Below are 14,142 nucleotides of genomic sequence, written 5' to 3'. Positions count from 1 at the left end.
GCTTCTTCATGCAACAAATATTTATTGAATACCTTTTCTGTGTCAGGTACCATGCAGGGTGGAGTGTTACAGAGGTGAACAAAGAGGAACAGGGTGCCTACTTTGATAGAACTTAAATCTTTAAGGAAAAAATAATGCACTAATCAAATAATCACATGTATACATGTGGTATCTTTTATAAGGAACATCCCAGAGTAATTTCTCTAATAAATTCATCTATATGGTGAATCATAAACAGTTATAGGAACTATGCTTACAGAGAAACTAGGCATGTTGTAAACCTGGTCATTATTGTATAACAGAAGATAGAGAAGGATAGGAAGAAGGAAGAGGGTAGGAGATAATGTAAAAATGCTAAGATAGTCTTTTGTCCAAGAGGATAGTGAGTGGTTGAAATTCAAATAGTTTGAAAAATAATCCCAATGTCTTCAAATTTTTTATAATCTTTTTTTTTAATCCTAGAAGGATCTTTTTCTAATACAAAAGTTACATAAAGTTTAACAATTCTATCTTCAAGTTATTTTCATCTGCTAACATCAATTACAATTAAATTTTATAATTTTAAATAACAAGTAATATAAATTTTTAGGAAAATATGTCTTTCATATCTATCTATCTATCTATCTATCTATCTATCTATCATCTATCTATCTTTCCCAAACCATTTATTATAATACATTTCTAGAAAGATGTCTGGGATCATGTTTGCCTAATATTTTATTTCTAGTAGTAAGATTATAAAATTGTTAATTTTACTTGCATCATTATTCTTTCCTTTTTATGTCAATTTTTTTTAAGGTAGTTTATATCAATTTTTTAGAAAAGTGGTTTTCTTAAGAGGTAGAGTTTGAGATTGAGGCAATTATGACAAAATGGTTATAACAAAAGCTCTCTTGAAAGTTGTATTGAAGATTTAAAATGATGTATGTAAGGTGCTGGGCACAAAACCTGAACCACAGAGAGTGCTAAATGAGTTAACTCAATGTGAGTTACTATTTGTGATGGATAAAGAGTTTACATGAGCCTTTCTTGGAGGTGATGGCTGACACAGTTTGGAGCACTTAAGCCTGAAAATCAAGATGGTAATGATATGGATGAAGAAGTTCAGAGAATAAAAACAAGGCTATAAAATAGTTTAATGGAATGGGTATGAGAAGGACAATGAAACGAAGAAAAATAGTATGTTAGGGAAAGCTTACTTATAAACAGTTTCCATAATTACTATTGTTTATACCCCAGAAGGAAGGTAGTAGTCTATCCTATACTGTTTTGTATTCATTGGTTTGCATATCATATTTTACTAATCTCCACTGTTAAAAAGGTCTTTAATCCAAGGTCCTATAATATAATCTGTTTTTTTCTTTTCATTCCTTTATAGATTTTTTTTACTGTTACTACTTTTGTAGGGCTTGGGTTATTTTATTTTATTTTATTTTATTTTATTTTATTTTATTTTGGGAGAGGCCACATTGTTAACAAAAGTATGTAGGTTTTAGGTGCACAATTCTACAACCACCTCACTCCTATCAGAAGGGCTATTATCAAATCAACAAACAACAACTGTTGCCAAGGATGTGGAGAAAAGGGAACCCTTGTACACTGTTAGTGGGAACGCAGATTGGCGCAGCCACTGTGAAAAGTAGTATGAAATTACCTCAAAAAAATTGAAAATGGGCCCTAGCCAGTTTGGCTCAGTGGATAGAGCATTGGCCTGTGGACTGAAGGGTCCCGAGTTTGATTTGGGTCAAGGGCATGTACCTCGGTTGCAAGCTCCTTCCTGACCTGGGGCCCTGCTGGAGGCTCATGCAGGAAGGCAACCACTCCATGTGTTTCTCTCATATCACTATTTCTTTCTCTTCCACTCTCTAAAAATCAGTGGAAAAATATCCTCAGGTGAGGATTAAAAAAATTTGAAAATGGAACTGCCTTATGATCCAGTGATTCCATTTTTGGGAATTTATCAGTGGATATAGATTTGTGAGGTTTTTTTTTACATTTAAGTTTTAAATCCATCTATAATAGTGATCAGGATTATGTCAAAAGGGTTATAGCTTTATTTTCTTCTAAATGGATAACCAATTTTTCTATTACCATATTTTGAAATTTCACGTTTGTTGTGGTAAGATTTCATATTATTGTAGTAAGTTTCCATTATATGTGGTGTGGTTTTGACCTGTTTTCTGTTCTATAATAAATTTGTCCAGTGTCTTGCCAATATTACTTTTGATTACTGCAAATTTATATAAATCAACATAGAGCTAGTAACTGAAAAGATGCAATAGATTAGATTTTTTAAAAAAGGGAGTAAAATTGGCACAACTCAGTGGTTGTTCAAATGCTGACAGTTAGAAAGAGAGAAGAGTGAAGGGTGACTCCGAAAAAGCAAGGTAATTTCTAGTTGGAGGGCTGAGAGTCCCATCAAGGGAAACAGAAACAGGAAAAATAAAGAAACTGGAGAAAGATCTAGTCTGTGTGGGAGGATGGTGACTCAAACCTGAACACGCTGCATTTGAGGTTTCTCTAGGACATGTAGAGATATGGAAGTTATAGCTGGAGATACACATTCAGGAGTCATCAGGTAGACATTGTGGTTAAACTCATAAGAATGATTGGAATGATTCCCGGGGAGTGGAATAAAACAGTGGCTGCAGTGGTCTTCAGTATGGCACCTCACTCACATGGCTTCCTTCTGTAGCAGGTGCAGTTTTCATTGTGGAGACTTAATTTTTTTTATTGCTTAAAATATTACAAAGAGTAGTACATATGTCTTTTATGCTGCTCTGCCTCTGTATCTATTTTGGTTCATCAGTTTATAATGGTCTTTATTATCCATAAATGAGTGAGAGCATGTGGTATTTTTCTTTCATTGACTGCCTTATTTCACTTAGCATAATGCTCTCCAGTTCCAGCCTTAGCTTTTTGATGCAACTTTTGCCCATTGCTGTGGGTCTTTGCAATCTCCAGGCTTGGGTCCATACGCCCTGGGAAACTGTCTTGTATAGCATTGCTTTTATAACTTACCATCTTCAATTTTCTCCATTTTCTTATTCCAGGAATAATAGTTGGATGTAGGATCTCTTAGATGATCTTCACTGTCCCTTATCTTTCCTATAATATTTTTGTATTTCTCATCTTTAAAAAGCTCAACTTTCTAGGAACTTTTCTCATGTTTATATTCTAACCCTTCCATATTAAATCTTTTGTTTTAGCAATCCTGTTTGTAATTTTATTAGTTCTATCTTATTCTCTAATTGTTAATATTATCATGACATCTTCTTCTTGTTATATAGAAGCATTGCTTTCTTAAATCTCTCTTAGGGTAGTAATTAGAAGTATTAAAGTTCCTCCAAGTTATGTTTTATTTGGGGTTATTTTATCTTGTTTATGTATCTTTGGCTATCTCTTTCAAGGCAAGTTTTCTTCAGAGGCCTGATGACCATGTTCATCTTTTTATTCAAGTTCAAGGGATGAAAAGCTGAATGGGCTCTGACTTGTATTTTGCGTTGGGGTGACAGAGCTGTGAATTGACAGTTTTGGGGGCAGATAAGCACATGCCAGATTGTGGAGGTCTTTTGTCTGAAACTATTACTATTTTCATTTATTTACTTATTTTCATTTTTTAGTGAAGAGTCCTCAAATGTTTCCCCATGGCAGAGACACTTAAACACTGGGTGTACACTTTTCTACAAGGATGGATGGTGGCTATTTCTATTTCTAGAGAGTCTTACAGATATAGCTCCTATTGTCAGTTCCCCTCTTCACTCCTGTCCTCTTTCCTGACTCCACTGTACTTTGTGTTTTGGAATTCTGAACCTTTTTGATTGCGCAAGGCTCTCTCTCTCTCTCTCTCTCTCTCTCTCTCTCTCTCTCTCTCTCTTTCCCTCTTCCTCCCCCCCCCTCTCTCTCCTTCTCTCTCTTTCTCTCCTTTCTAGACACTTCAAGCTGTGGTTTACTCTATTGCATTGGTTATTATATTTTTATCTGCTTTGATTCCTATAAATTTGTTGAAATCTGTTTTCTGATGATCTGTTCTAGTTCCTTACTGGCATGGTTTTGTACTTTTCTCCCCTTTAGTGGTAACTGAGATGGAAAAGGTAATACATGCATATGGCCATATTAGTCAGGGAAGCAGAAACTATTCTAGAAATTTCACAAAGGACAGTGTATAATACAAGCAATTAGAAGCTTCACAGTCATTCCAAGGCCTTGGAGTTAGGGAATCAGGGAAATTGCTACTAGAAATTCCAAAAAGGAGGAAATGCAAACATCACAGGAAGTTGCCACCATTGTTCTCAGATGCCCATAGCACAAAGATGGGCAATTTTTAGCAAAATTTTTGGTGTTTTATGGGATTTGCCAATGCGTAATATCATGTATCTAACCTTAGAGTATCATGCAGAATAGAGAAAGCACATTTTTATTGAATATGTATATATTAGACAATGCTCAAATAGATAGAGCTTTTTATTTCATTGATGTTCCAGTTTCCTGAAGAGTCTAGAAGCAATGTACCCATATGGGTGCCAACTTTCAAAAAATAATTTATATATATATATAGGTATTGAATTAACATCAATACCTATAATTCTAGAACAATATGTAACTATAATTTGAGATTTATTTTTCTTCATAAAAATGGACAAGGGGAATTTTCATATTATGGTATTAGCATATGGCATCTATTTTATGGATGGCAATACTGCCTTTTGCTTTTTTCTCTAAATGTTTGCAATATAAACTGCCTTTTACTGTATTTTAACAGTTAACTTGCAGATGTTATTATGGGGATGTTCTAACTTTTGTGAACACTTAGCTTCTCACTTAGCTTCATTTCATAAAAGAGTCTCTTAGAAATAGTTCATAACAGTTCTTAAGTTTATTTCATCTTCTTTCCCCAGGAGACAAGTTAAGAATATATATCATATTTCCTGGGGATATTACCTTCATTTAAATAAAAATATGAAGATTTTGAAAAGTATAATTCTTAAGCAGATGTTATCATTGAACTCTGAAGGCTTATGTTTTTTCACTTTTCATTATTTTTGCTTGAGAGACCACTTATAGAATAGTATTCTCTTATCAAAACATAAAATCAACAAATCAAATGCAAAAAAAAAACGAAACAAAACACAAAAACAAGAAGGACCAGAGTTTAGTACACTATTTATATTTTCATGCTCAGGGAGAGTGTGATTCTAAGAAGAAACAGGAATGGGAATAATCAACATAACTCAAAATGCTCAAAACTGTAGTTATGTATTCAGGACTCTTTAAAATCTCACCATTTTTTTCAAGTGTCATTTTAAATATCAATTTTTGGCACCTTGCTTTTCTATGAGTTTCGTTAACCTGAGAGTCAAATATAATGTATTTTCTTGTCATTTTTCTATATTTTCAAAAGAGGATTTATAACCAACAAACTATAAAGCAGCAGATTAGTGAATCTTATTAAGTTTTCTCCAAAAGTAGTCATACTTGCACAAATATATACAATTTTAAGAGACTATCAACTGTTCTATATATAACCAAGGTTAAGTTCTTCCTATTTAACAGGATTGCACTCGGTTGTAATATTGTGTTCCAAACCCAGAGACAGGAATTATATAACTTCTCTGAATATGGCATCTATTTCATTAAAATGAAAAATTGCTTCAGTCATAAGTACCTAGATCCCAATCTCATTTACATACACTTTATGTTAACAAGACACTAGAGAATGGAGTCCAGTATCATATTTATATTACTTAGCTATTTAACTCAGTATTTATGAAGTGCTAGGCACTGTGCATGTCAAATAATGCATATTCTCTGCCCTCAATGATATGACAACTAGCCAATGAGAGACGCCAGCATAGGAATAAAAAAAAAATAAGAGCAATACAGTATTGTAAGTATAAGACACAGATATTTCCACAAGGCTGGGAAGCACTGGAGATAGTGCTGAAGAAGTGAATGGGGAAAAGCTTCTGAGAGGAGGCATTGCCGGTCTTGTATTAAAATATATGAAAGATATATTTTGATTGATATGGAAAAAAATTAAACAAGAAGGTCATAATTTTTTGGGGGGTTGCAAAGAATGCATATTGAAATCACAGATATATTTAGCTAAGGCCAGGTGTGTGGAGGAATCTAAGTATTTGTGTTGCTAAAACAAAACAATTGTGAGTCATGGAGTAAGAGAGATAAGCCTGGAGGGATTGGTTGATGGGGGTCAGATCAAAGGGAACATTTCCATAGGCAATGCTAAGGGTGAGAAAAGTTAAAAGGCCTTGGAAGCTCCCAGTATTTGTGGTAGGGGTGGGAAGTGAATGTATGTGGGTTTTTCAAAGATCACTCTGTTGAATAGATTTCATAGGCAAAAGATTAACTAAAATGTTGTTTTAATAGCTAAGGTAACAGGTAAGAACCTGTATAAAGGTAGTAAGAATGAGGAGAAGATAAATTAGATTAAAAATATAAAGTAAAAATCAGCATGACGTGGAAGATGTTGGGATGTTGAGAGTGAGAAAGAGAGGAACCAGGAGTGATTTCTATTTTTCTAACTTGTTTTCCTGGATGGATGATCATATTTTCAAGGGAGATAATGAAATAGGAGAAAGAGCTATTTGGGCAGAAAGGACAGTAAGTTAAATCTGAACATGTTGCTTTTGAGGTTCTTGGACAACACACAGGTTGCAGAGACTCAGGCCTGGAGATGTACCAGTTGCAGCTGGAGGTACATATGTAGAAGTCATCAGATATAAGCTGCTATTGCACTTGTAAGAGTGAGTGACATTATGAGGGTGGGATCCTGGCAACAATAAATTTCAGTAGATGGGTGAAAGAAGAGTATCCCTGAGTAATGTTCTAGGTGCAAGAAGATACCTTCCTGGTGTCACAGGATCATTTTGGACACATTTTTGTTGCCAAGTTCTATTGGTCCACATCACTCTTCTAAAAATGTTTTCATGACTAAATGGGACTTGCATAACTTAGGCCTCTAAGACCTGTGAGCCTTCAGATGCCATACTGCAGGTAACTGTGTAAATTTATGTGAAGATAAGTATATCCCACCACTTACATTTTGTTTCTTCTCAAGTTTTAAACCTTATGGATATTTGCTGGATTGATTAGTGGTCTTTATTTCTATTTTACATAACATCTTCACCGATAATCCTGGCTTGGTCTAGCTTTTGCTTTATTATCTAAAGTCTCTCAGTTTGCAATTTCTTCTGTGCAAAGACTTTGGTTTCATCAAATATAAGCTGGCACATAATTACCTATCTAAGTTATAAAATAACTCAACATCTTTATTAACCTAAATATATGGCTTAAATTCCAATTCTAAAGCAATTGCTTTTATGTGAAACGATTCCTTTCAGCTGACATTAGAAAATGGAATAGGTTTCCTAGTAAGATGCTAATTGTGCTATCCAAGAAATCTTTAGGTCAAGTAAACACTGATCTTGAACAAAATTGGTATAATTCAACCGGAAATAGAAAACGATAATGATATAAAGCTAGAATTGGTGTGTGTGTGTGTGTGTGTGAGTGTGTGTGTGTGTGTGTGTGTGTATGCACATGTTGGTTTATATGTGTGAAATGGTGATCACCAAAAGTATTTGTGAACAGCAAAAAAAGTCACAGTTTACAGACGATGAAAAGGACAGTTTATTTTAAAGATATGGAAACTCGGGCCCAGAAAGGCTTGATACAATTCTGCCCAAGATTGAGAGCAGAATCCAGAACTTGAGCATCTTAACTTTTCTTTTGAAATAGATGATTGTGCTTTCAAATTATAGATATGAAACCATAGATCAAGCCGAAATTCTGCGATTATCCAGAGTTCATTTACAGCATCCCCCAACTGCCCACCCCCCAAAACTAAAACACTCTGCTGTCTCTTTTCCAGGGGAACTCTGTTTTGCACAAAAACTGATTACTGTGGCTACCCAGGCTTTTTTTGACAGATTATGCTGTTACTGCTGCTTCCCCCTTTCCTCTGTCACTCATTATGACAGACATCTGAGCAGATTCTCGGTATAAACTTCCATTTGGGGTCAGTGCTTCTGATTCTCCATGCAGCCTACAAGCCTCATTTGGACAAGATGTTTAGTACAGGACAGTTATCTTTTGTATTTTAAGCTGAGATACAAAATGCTGTGATGGGTTCATTCAAGGGAGACCCGATACATTACTTACAATAAAGAAATCAGGCAATTTTGGCGGGTAGAAGTGGGAGTATGATTCATGTGTAAATTGGTATTTTCTTTTATGAGTTTTTTGATGTGGCAGTTACCCAAGTTTTATGCTGAGATGAGATGAAAAGTAATGAGCAGTTACTGAAGGATTTCTCATTTCCCTACAATTTCATTAGGAAAATCGTATAACAGGGACATAGAAGTTCATGCTACTTCCTTCTTTTATGAGTATCTATATATTGTTTTTCTTCACTTTCTACCCTTCTCTTTCTCATCTCTCTACTCTTCTCCCCAAGAAATAAGGATTTCTTGGATAGCACAATTAGCATCCAAGTCTCTTTGCTTCTTTGTTAAGCTTTTCCCCTCCTCCCTTTAATTCCTTCTTGTAAGTGATTTTGCTTCTTACTGTTCCCATCCTATGCTATAAGATGAACACAGAATAGAGTATAGGTTAACAGACCAGGCTCTGTAGTCAGACTTCTTGACTTTGAATCCTGGCGCTGCCACTTACTAACTGGGTCACCTTGGGTAAGTCACTTAACTTCAAGGTTTTCAATGATCTTATCTCCTATAGGATAATAGTATCTATCTTTTAGAGTTATTATGTGGATGAAATTAGATAATATTTAAAGGTGCTTAGGATGAGTCATGTACCTAGTTATTTTTAATACATATATGCATATATATGTGAAGTCATACCTGTGTATTATAATAATTGTAATATGTTATATGTGTAATTTACTTTACATATATTAATTTCATAATAATGTATTATGTGAGATATATATAAGATATCATATATAATATCTATTATACTTATATATATCATATATAATACTTATCATCATATATTATAATACTTACAATTTAGCCATTTAATATTATTGGAAAGGTATATATCATATATAATACTTATCATCATATATTATACTTATAATACTTACAATTTAGCCATTTAATATTAATGGAAAGAAGAATGGGCTGGGTTGTTCTAACCAACTTTTAGAATTTATTTATCTTGGATCTGAAGAAAGGCATGAGGAAATCAACCACAGAGACATGAGTATACTTCATTCTTATAATTTGGTTACACTGAATTCCCCATGTCCCTCCTCTGCCTGGACTCCTATGAAAATTCGTCACTATTGCTGCAAGGCTGGAGCTTATATGAGGTAGTCAAGGGAAGTACCTGTGTGTCAACAGAGACTTCATTTGAAAAGTAATACTTTTTTGGTGATTTTTAAATTTTCTTCAGATGTTTAAATTTAATAGATATTTGAAATCTATAGTTCAATGTAATATAATCCTGCTAAATCAATAGGTATATTGTTTGGTCCCTGCCCTCTGGGAGCTGCCAATCTTCTGGGAATGTGGAGTGATAAGCGATTTAGAATGTATGGCTATATTTGTTGATGCCATTGATCTTTGTGATGTCTTAAATGAACCTTTTTCTCCTTATTAATCTTTGATAATAACTCTACATCTATAATTATCTCCATATTTGTTGGTTGTTTCTTGCTCTCGGTTTAATGCTCAATTATGAGAGCATTCTAGACACTTTATTTATTACAGTTTTGTTTTAATTTGTTTTGTTTCCCTTTGCTAGAAATATCCAGGCAAGAGAAGAGCATTTGAAATAGAGCAAAATAAGCTTATTTAGGAGAGAATACTTTAAATTGAAAAGGCAAATGAAGCTCTGATGAGCATTCACTAGTTTAAAATTCAGTTATTTTCAAATGTTAGCACTAAAGTTGTAATCAGTTTCTAACGTTGTCCTGGCAGGACACAAATATTAGAAAAACTCCAAGAGGATTTTGCTTATACCCTAATAAAATGTGAAACTTGTGGTTGATGGAAGCTGCAGATAGAAAAATGAGTCTGGAGTTCTTGTACTTGTGGAATTTAAAGAATTCACTTCAAGAAATAAAAACCTTATGCAACTTGAAAGAGAAAGTGTTTCCAGCTTGGCAAGTAGAGAGGATTTGGCATTCAAAATCTAAATCTATTTCTAAGCACTTGATAAAAATATCTAACTTACAGTGTAATCAGAATTTATTTCCTGCAACAAATAGTATGTTCGAGAATGTTCAGTGGAGCAGCCTGAACAGCCATTGTGCTTTAACTGGCTCTGTTTGTCATCATCCAAAACAGAATGAAAGGAGCCTTTATGCAACAGCAGAAATTCCTCGTGGTGGCTCTTTCCATTTTACTGCAGAGGAAGGACATCTATGAGGTTTTGATAAACCTAGAAAGCATCTTACAAACCAGAAATTATAAATAAATATTTTGGTGTGGATTAAACTAAAGACATAGGATTATGATTTCAGGGCCACAGACATCTTAGACACAGATATTAAGAACCTTGTTTTTGAAAAATAGATATGACTTGCAAAATAAAGTAGAGCTAATTTTCCCCAATCCTCAAAATTATGATGATATGAATATGTCATTTATATTTCATTTTGATTTTATGTTTACTTTTTAACATATATGTTATTTTGTATCAATTTAATATGTAGAACACTAAAACAAAGTAGTCATCTTAAGATCTTTTGATGTTAAATTACTTTAAAAATAAAGTGTCAGGAGAAAATCTTTCCCCTTATGTTCCATATTTCAGTACCAGCTTGATTTCTTCAGCTGAAATATATTGTATTTATATGCTTTCATAAGGTGCTATATATCTTCTTTAATAATACTGTTTATTCAATTAATTTATCAATTATATTTGGAGTCGTTTTCCAATATCTGTCTTCTCTGCTTCACTGAAAACTTCATGAGAGCAGAGAGCATTTCCCCTCTGGCCCTCCTTTGAATTTTTGAGACATAGCCTGGCTATTGGCACAGAGTACGTACTCATAAATATTAACAGGGCAAATGAATGAGTAAATTAATGAATAAATGAGCCCAGACTAGAAAAGATATATTGCAAGTATTAGTGAGAGCCAATTATAAATTAATATCTAATTTAAAACCGAAACATAATAGGGATAATTTATAAATCTTAAAATTTTCTATAAAGAACTAGTGCCTATAAAATGAAAATAACTGTTCATTATTTCTCCATTGAAATGTTATGAGCATGGTTTGGAAAAATGTTTAAGTTAGCTTTTTAGTTCTGTACCGTATACATCTATTGCAAATGAAATTAGAGGTGCTAAACATTTTAAGTTATAATACTTATAGTATTCTCTGATTCCCTAACGTTCAGGATTTTATAATGGCCTATTCCCACCCTGTCTCTACATTCAAGGTAGTATCATCATATATCTATTCTTGCTTTGGCTTAGTGCTGTGATGAAGAACCATATGTAACATCCTATTTGCATTAACCTAGCATGCAGTTAATTGAAATGCATGGGATTCTTCTGGTCTCTGATAACATCTCATAATAAGTTACCATCCTTGTAGCCAGAGATGACATTAATATTTATTAGAAGATATAATATTTAGAAAAAGTATGTGTTTTGGATTTTGTAAGTATTTCATATTTTCCTCCTCTATCCTTCCCTTGCCTCTACCCTCAAAGGCATGAATAAAATTGTAAGACCATTTATAAACAAACACTATTTGGTTTGATTAAACCTCTAGACCCTTAAGTGTCCAAGTCAGGGTTCATTTACTAGATGTAATTTTCCCACAGAGGTAGGCACCCAGGCCTGTGAGGACATGAGGGTAGCTAGGCCTTTGTCAGGTCTGTTTGATAGGGAGACAACTCCAACCCCAATGTTAGGTCATAAAGTATACTCAGGACTTCTTCATTTTATTTCCCCAAATTCTGTGTATTTTATGAATTCCCCAATGTTTTCTAACACTATCTTGAAGGTATGAGTATATTTGCCTTTTTTGTTGTTGTTAATCCTCACCCAAGGATATTTTTCCATTGAATTTTAGGGAGAGTGGAAGAGAGAGGGAAAGACAGAGAAAAACATAGATGTGAGAGAAACACATTGATTGGTTACCTTCTTCACGTGCCCCAACCAGGGCCCAGGCCGGGGAAGAGCCTGCAACCAAAGTATATACCCTTGACTAGAAAAGAACCTGGGACCCTTTGTCTGCAAGCCGACACTCTATCCACTGAATTAAACCGGCTAGGGCTATATGCCTTTGGGATATATTCATGGAAATTTGCAGCGAAAGTTGAATAAATGATTAGGTCAATGGACTATGTAAATTTACTAGCACCTTTTTACTATCTCATTAGCCACCCTGTTCAATCTATTATGATTCAATGTGCTGATGAGCTCATATCCTTCTTTTCTAATATTGAAATTATTATATTTCAGGTGGCCAGATGTTTCTAAAAATAAACAAAAAACCTCCTTTTAGGCACTGATTAGTGTGGATGATGAGCTCATATCCTTCTTTTCTAATATTGAAATTACTATATTTCAGGAGGCCAGATGTTTCAAAAAATCCTCCTTTTAGGCACTGATTAGTGTGGGTCCTTACACCATTATGTGCTGTATGTTTGTACAAGAGTGCGTGCCTGAATTGTAGGACATTTGTGCTTGAAAACAGTGATAACACATTATTTGAAATATTTTAAACTATGTTTATTTTATGAGTTTGTAGTTAGTTTTTTATAGTTTTCCAAATAATTTTTTTCCAGAAAACTAACAAAAATCTCTCAGGTTCACATGAATAAATTATCTTGATGCATATCAAACAAAAATGAATATACTTCCGAGTAATGATGAAGGATTAGAACAGTAATATTTCTTGCCAGACTGTTTTGAAACTCATCAGTCAATGTCTTATATACTTGGTGGCCATTAAATTCTATAGGCCTAAGCAAACTGAAAAGGTGTAATTAATTTCCATGTTGTGAAACTTTAAAGCTCATAGTGTGAATATCTGGAATGTAATAGTGGCCCTCGTAGAAAAGCTCTGGTAGGGATATTAGACAATGAAAGATTTTCTTCTGCCAAGCCTCACGCTCAGGAGCCCCACATATTATCACTCATATTCCATTGGAATAAGCCTGTCGGGGCCCCTCCTAAGAACGAAGTCAGTCATTTCAGATGATGGGACCCACTCTGTTGGGGAGCAGAGATGCTACACTGACTTCCCTCGTAGAGGAAAGGCCCAAGCATTATTTTTACAACTCAAATATCTAACTTATTTTGTAGACTACCACATTGGTTGATAATCCCTAAGTTCCTCTAGATTGTATTGTTACCTTAGCTTTTTGAATAAGACCCAGTAATGTAAGGGAAGGAAAAGGGGGTTTATACCAGGTAGTCATATACAGTTTGGCTCCTGGCTATCATGGTGACTCTCAGTATGAACATGGGCAAGTCATTTAACTTCTCTCAGACTTACTCATCTATAAAACAGAGGTAGCAATCTTTTCCCAAGAAGGTTAAAGTAAGGATTAAATATGATAACAGATGTAAAACAAAACAAAAACTAGCAGAAGGCCTGTCGCCAGCGCATGCTCAGTAAGCTACTACCAAGGCTGATAATGCTAACAGTGTTCTCCAATATGCAGAGCGTGACCTTCCTGAAGGCTTTCCTGGGGCTGTGTGGAGCTCTCTCATCCAGCAAGGGAAGGGTTATGCAGCCCTGATGTATAAGTTTTTAAATATTTTAAATATCATCCTTAATCATTCCCATCTTGCAGAGAGTGAGAGAAAAAGATGGCTATATAATGCATGTAAAGTGCCTACTGTAATGAATAACACTTAGTAATGATAGCTATTATCATAATTTTTATTATTGCCTGTAGTAGACTGGATAATGGCCACCCAAAGAGATTCACATTCTTATTCCTGGGACTTGTGAATATATTATCTGATATGGCAAAAGAAACTCTGCAGATGTGATTGATTTAAGGATCTTGAGATGCGGAGATGATCCTCAATGATCCAGGTGGGGTCTAAATGTAATCATAAAAGGCCTTTTAAGAAGGAGGCAAAAAGGTATAAGCTGGAAGAAGGTCGTGTGACAACAGAAGTAG

General features: G+C 34.4%; 1 protein-coding gene across 1 annotated transcript in view; it reads left to right on the top strand.

Annotated features, from left to right (window-relative positions):
• PDE4D (phosphodiesterase 4D, cAMP-specific) overlaps nucleotides 1-14,142 on the top strand; it is a 1,047,082-nt gene that overhangs the window by 95,911 nt on the left and 937,029 nt on the right. The gene's annotated exons all lie outside the window — the stretch shown is intronic.

Source organism: Myotis brandtii, unplaced genomic scaffold (assembly GCF_000412655.1).
Source record: "Myotis brandtii unplaced genomic scaffold, ASM41265v1 scaffold115, whole genome shotgun sequence".
Classification (NCBI taxonomy): Eukaryota; Metazoa; Chordata; class Mammalia; order Chiroptera; family Vespertilionidae; genus Myotis; species Myotis brandtii.
The sequence above is the reverse complement of the archived record's forward strand: the minus strand, read 5'-3'. Positions and strand labels throughout refer to the sequence as shown.